The sequence below is a fragment of the Bidens hawaiensis genome, unplaced genomic scaffold, assembly GCF_021521415.1.
Source record: "Bidens hawaiensis isolate Kalapana, Puna unplaced genomic scaffold, B.hawaiensis_p1.1 tig00001597_1, whole genome shotgun sequence".
In the NCBI taxonomy this organism is placed as follows: Eukaryota; Viridiplantae; Streptophyta; class Magnoliopsida; order Asterales; family Asteraceae; genus Bidens; species Bidens hawaiensis.
Window position 1 is genome coordinate 3,975,851 of NW_027491092.1, and position 6,210 is coordinate 3,982,060.

The 6,210-nt window shown below is 35.7% G+C and overlaps 1 non-coding gene across 1 annotated transcript; it reads left to right on the forward strand.

Moving 5' to 3' along the window:
• Window positions 1-2,669: 2,669 nt before the first annotated feature.
• On the forward strand, window positions 2,670-2,776 carry LOC143590133 (small nucleolar RNA R71). Its single transcript, XR_013145413.1, has one exon. It is a non-coding gene; the product is annotated as a small nucleolar RNA R71 (small nucleolar RNA).
• The last annotated feature ends 3,434 nt before the right edge of the window (window positions 2,777-6,210 follow it).

Consider the following 6,210-nt stretch of genomic DNA (forward strand, 5'->3'; position numbering starts at 1 on the left):
TAAATCCCCAACCATGTCCGAGAAAATACTCATCATACATCGTTGAAACATGGCAGGGGCATTACCACAATCCAAATGGCATCCGCCTAAAGGCAAAAGTACCATATGGACATCTGAATGTTGTTTTGTGTTGGTTATCCGGGCGAATTGCAATTTGATTATATCCCGAGTACCCATCCAAAAAACAACAAAATTTTTGACCCGACAATTTTTCAATAATTTGGTCAATAAAAGGTAATGAAAAATGGTCTTTTGAAGTACCCGCATTTAACTTCCTATAATCGATGCACACTCGCCACCCGGTTATCGGCCGGGTGGCGATTTATTCACCACTTTCATCTTTAATTACCTGGATGCCGGCTTTCTTTGGGACTACCTGTGTTGGACTTACCCATGCACTGTCTAAAATGGGATAGATAATTCCCGCATCCAACCATTTGATGACTTCCTTTTTCATCACCTCTCACAAGTTAGGATTCAACCATTTGATCTCCCGAGTAGGCTTCGCATCATCTGTGGTGATGATTTTGTGCATGACTATAGATGGACTAATACCCTTCAAATCGGCTATAGTCCACCCAATCACCGCCTTGTGAGAGTTCGACACTTCCAACAATCCTTCTTCTTGAGCCTCATGTAAATTAGAGGCAATAATAACCGACAACGTCTCACCTTCTCCAAAAAACGCATACTTGAGATGACTTGGCAATTCTTTCAATTCCACCTTGGGAGGACAAATCAATGAGGGTTTAGTAGCCGAATTGATTTCTGTTGGTAGACTTTCAACCTGATGAGTCCACGGTGGCCTTCCTTGTAGCAATGCCAATGCATCTTGCTTCCTTTCCTCCAACTCCAATTCACAAATGTGAACCTGCTCAGAATCATCACAAACACAAATATCCAACTTACCTTCCTCATACTCGTGTGGTACACACCCATCTATAATATCTTCCAGAAAACATTCTTCACTAACCAAAGAATTAGAAATATTAGTAAACAAATTTAAATGCATTTTTCTATTTCTAAAGGCCATATCAACTGTACCATACTGGCAATCAACAATAGCATGAGCTGTGTTTAAAAATGGCCGACCCAATATGATATTTTGTTGTTGTGTTGGGTCAACCAACAAGTAGTCCAAAACCAAAAAGTCAACAGGATAATAAAATTCCTCTACTTTTACAATAACATCCCGCACTATCCCCCGAGGAAGTTTATGAGACAAACCAGCCAATACAACTGTGGTCTCAACCCGTTTAAGTAGACCAAAATTATATTGGTCATACAAACCCCCTGGTAGGATACTCACACCCGCTCCAAAATCCAATAGCGCCCGTGACATTTGAAAGTCACCCACTTGAATGTTAATCAACGGCGCTCCCAGGTCTTGCATCTTAGGTGGGAGGTCACCCTTATGAATTGCACTCGCTCGTTCAGTTAAATCAACTCATTTAGGAACTTTTTGTTGTCTTTTCTGATTACACAATTCTTTTAAAAACTTTACGTATGCTGGTACTTGTTTTATTGCCTCAAGTAAAGGAAGATTAACTTTAACCTGTTTGAATACCTCTCACATCTCCTCCTTTTGAGGACCCCGTTTTAAAATCACGTTTTTCTTGCCGGATCGAGCAAAGCCGAAGGAAATGGAATTGGAACCTTTTCCACTTCCTTGTTTTTATTGTTTAAAACTTCATTTTGACCCGAATTTTTGTTTGAAAATGTGGATGGTTTAGGGAGTTTATTGGGTGAAGATTGTTCATCCTCACTTTCTACCCTCGTCACATCCTCTACCATACCTTCAACTAATTCAGGTGTGGTATTGATTTTAAACTCCTTACCTCCTTTTAAAACACTTACCTGATTAATCGGCACATTGCGAGAAGTAGTATGAGTAGGGTTCACCTTGGTGTCACTCGGGAGTTGACCTTTGTTCTTTTCAAATTGGATACCTTGGTTGCAAGTTGGCCCATTTGAGTTGTTAATGATTGGATGGCCTTGTCACGAATTTCATCCTTTCGCATTCGTGCTTCATCAAGTTGATTCATTTTCTGCATGTCTTGTTGCATTGACTTTAACATGTCCATCACTTCATTCCAGTTGATGAACCTTCACCCGAAGACCCGCTTTGATTACCACTCGTTTTCTGAAGTTAACCTTGACTTCCTTGATTGAAGTATTGTTAACGAGGAATAAAGTGGGTTTGAGAAGTCCCTTGGAAATTAGGATTGAGTTGAGTTGATTGATTTCCATATCAAAAATTTGGATGATTTCTCAACCCGGGTTGATAAATGTTTGAGTTCATGTTATAATTTCGATTACCACCTCCTTGGCCTTGAATTGCATTTACCTCTTCAACTTGTCCTTCCACACCGGTACACGCATCACTTGCATGTCCCAAACCATTACAATTCGTGCACACATCATACACTTGATTGGAAGCTTGAGGTGTATCATTATTAACTGCATGCACATGTGTTCTTTCAATTGCCATCCTTGCTCTTATTGCGGTTTGAGATTTTCTCTTTGATGTAACCGACATTTGCTCCAAAAATGCCCAATAATCTTATTCATAATTGGTTACTAATGTACCATTTGTGATTGACATTAGATCCCTCTCATCTTCGGCATTTAACCCCTCATGAAAAGCATTTAGCAACTCCCAAAGAGCTAAACCATGATGAGGACAATTCTTGATCATCATATTGAATCGCTCAAATGCTTCATGAAACATTTCACCCGATTGTTGTTGGAAGCTTCTCAAACTTCGTCTCAGATCATTAGTCTTTTGGGCCGTATAAAACTCTTCTAAAAACCTTTGTTGCATCTCGGCCCAAGTGTAAATTGATGCGGAAGGCAAAGTGTATCTCTTTGCCTTATCTTCTAACGAGAATTGGAATAAAACCAACTTAACTTCATCCAGAGAAAAACCTTGACCCCCTATCGTGTTACAAATAGAATCATATGCCTCCAAGTGAAAATAGGGTTCTTCCGTTGCAAGACCCTTGTACTTTGGTAAGCAATGGAGTGCATTAGTTCTAACCTCAAACGTTCTTCCATTTTGGTTTTGAGGAATAACCATCGGAGATGGGTTATTGGTGATTGTCACACCCCAATCTAAGGCGGAAATGCCGGGGCGTGATCCGATTGCTCACAGCTCGAAGATACTATCATAATATAAAAGTGACAATATCTAATTAATTATTTTAATTCAAATATACAGACACATTTACAAACGTTACAAAACAATTTAATAAATGGTTATAAACATGATTTAACGATCGTTTTCATTATAACCTATGGCCTTGACTAAATATCCATACTTCAATTCAAGCAACTTGCATATGCGTAGAAAATGGAGTTCTGTCAACAACACATGTTGAGTGAGATGATCACCAATTTTGACACAACAAATAATAATATATATATGATAGATAATTGATAAATGATAAGTGAGAAATGCACAAACCAACCATGTGATAGTAATCAATCAAATCATAACCAAACATGTATATAACCAAATCGTGCTAGTGTGCCAATGAATTGTTGCCAAGAGAATCGAGCATTGATTACAATGACTAAAATTGTTGGTTTACCTTCGCCAAGCGAATCGGGCTCCGGTTACTAAGACGAGCGTATGATCATACTAATGAGAATCCAAAACTTGATAGAATACAAATACACTTAAACAAATAGCAATTAGCAAATAGCATTTAATTGATACAACACACAATGATCATGTTTGCGAGTTTGTATATAATATATGATAGAAAATATGAGTAAGTACGCTTATGTCCCCAAAACGTTTGAAAACAGTTGATAAAAAGGGGAATGATCAAACTCACCTAATCGACTAAGCCAAACGGGAATGACTATGACAAGAAAGCGCAAATCACGCTCTTCAAGAGTTACCGACAAGAATCCTAATTAAATAATGTTATAAGTGAATTATAAATGATATAATACATATAATCGATTTGGGATTTCGATGTGATTTAAGTTACAATTATGGGTGTTCAACGATCGGTTTAAAACCGCGAAACCATCCAAGCCAGTCATCAGTTTGGCTTCGCGGTTGGTTTTTTTTTTTTGACATTCGTTCGGTCGGCTTCAAAATTTTCAAACCGTAATGAACGGTTTGGCTTGCGGTTTTTATTGAAAACCAGCAATAAAAAACCGGACTGGACCGTAGGATTTATTTCTATATAAATTTTATTAATTTATATTAGATTTATATAATTATTTATAATATATTATATGCTTTAAAAATTGGGCTTCTTGTCTTAGCCCACTATAAAATGCTAGTGTGTAATTTAGCCCAACTTTACTAAAAGTCCTGTATCCCATCAACCTTTATTAAGATTTTGTGTATTTTGACCATATGTTTTAGGCTTAAATTCTGGACAATATGATTAGGTATGGGGAACTTGCATTTTGGTTATTCTATTTTGGGACAGCTTGAAATTTGAACTCGTGAATTAGAGTTTAAGTTTTTGACAATATCATATTAAAGCCTTTAACCAGCCGGAGCCAAACCGTTAGTAACGGTTCGGTTCGGTTTGGTTTTTATTTTCAACGGTTTGGCTTCGGTTTTTGATTAGCAAAAACCGTACTAACGGTTTGGCTTATGGTTTAACCCAAAAACCTTCAAAACCGGACCGTAAACACCCCTAGTTACAATTATGAGTGATACGTTATGGATTGAACGATTGATCTCTATAGATTTTTGTTATCGTTTAATTATAAAAATCATTGCTTACTGTATAATCGAACATACAAATAATTGGCTTGAATAAATATAAGTTGAGACCTATTATAATAATAACCGTTTAAATATATAATTATAGTAAGAGTTATATTTTAGAATATTTAACAAAATTCGATTAAAAAAATATAATTAACACTTTTAATACGTTAATACCTTTATTATAGTTTGGTTTTAAGAATAATACATATATATATATATATATAGACACACACACGTATTTTATATGTTTATAATTAATATAAGCAATTTGATGAAAACATTTTAACAACAATGAGTCCCAATATTAGTGTCGGGTTTTAATAAAATAATATTGGTTTATTATTAATAATATATATATATACACACACAAAAACTTGTAACGAAACTGATTGACACGAAATGCTTATTTTATGATGTCGGTTTAAACAAAACATTATTTATTTAATATTTAATATTAATTATAATATTTATAAAGAGTTTAAACAACAAAATAGAACCAATACCAAAAAATACGGACTGGGTGAGGTTCGAACCCGCGACCCCCCGTCGAACCCTTAACAACTGTAAGACCCCGAATCCCGGGAATCCTATAGTTGGTGATCATCCAATAAACTTACAAAATTCTTAAACTCAAAACAATTCATTTCGTTTCAAAAACCAGTTCAGAGTATAAATCAGCGGAAAAATCATAATTATTAAAACAAGTTCCCAAAACCCGAGAATTATGCCCAACACCAAATTTCAATGTTTTAAGTATGAATTGAAAATGAGAGAGCATATAAGGATCTAGATCTTGTGATTACATCGATGTTCATGTTGATTCGTTATAGAATTTAGCTAGATATACGTTAGTAGGTGTAGTGTGTGTGTTAAGATGGCAGTTGGACAGAGTAACGAGAGGATTCAAGGATAAATCAGAACTATTACTTTAAAATAGATTACAGGGGGTTTATGTAAGACCTCGAACCCCGGCAGCCCCACAGTTGGTATTCATGCAAAATATTGTTTAAAGTAATTAAACTTGAAAACGGTTTCTTCCATTAAAACAAACATCTTAGAGTGTAAATTCAGCGGAAAACATAAATAGTGAAGTAAGTTCCCTAAAACCCGGGAATTTTGCCCAAAACCAACTTTAAAACATAATTCATTAAACTATTTAAAATCAAATTGTTCAAAGTACATTCTTCCATCCACGTATGCCCTTCACCGTCCAAGTAGCTTCGTGCACGTCCAAGCGATAAGGCATCCTCTTCCTACCTTGAAACTCACACTAACATGCACACAAAGTTAGCTTGAGCTGAGTGAGTTCAAGTTTTAAGTAAATAATATCAGTAATAACAAATATGGTAGACACACCAAAAGTTTTTAAAGTAAAAAGAGTGCATCCATTAAGTCATCATTACCGAAGACTAAACATTCTCATACATACATATACAAAAGATATATATATATATATATATATTATA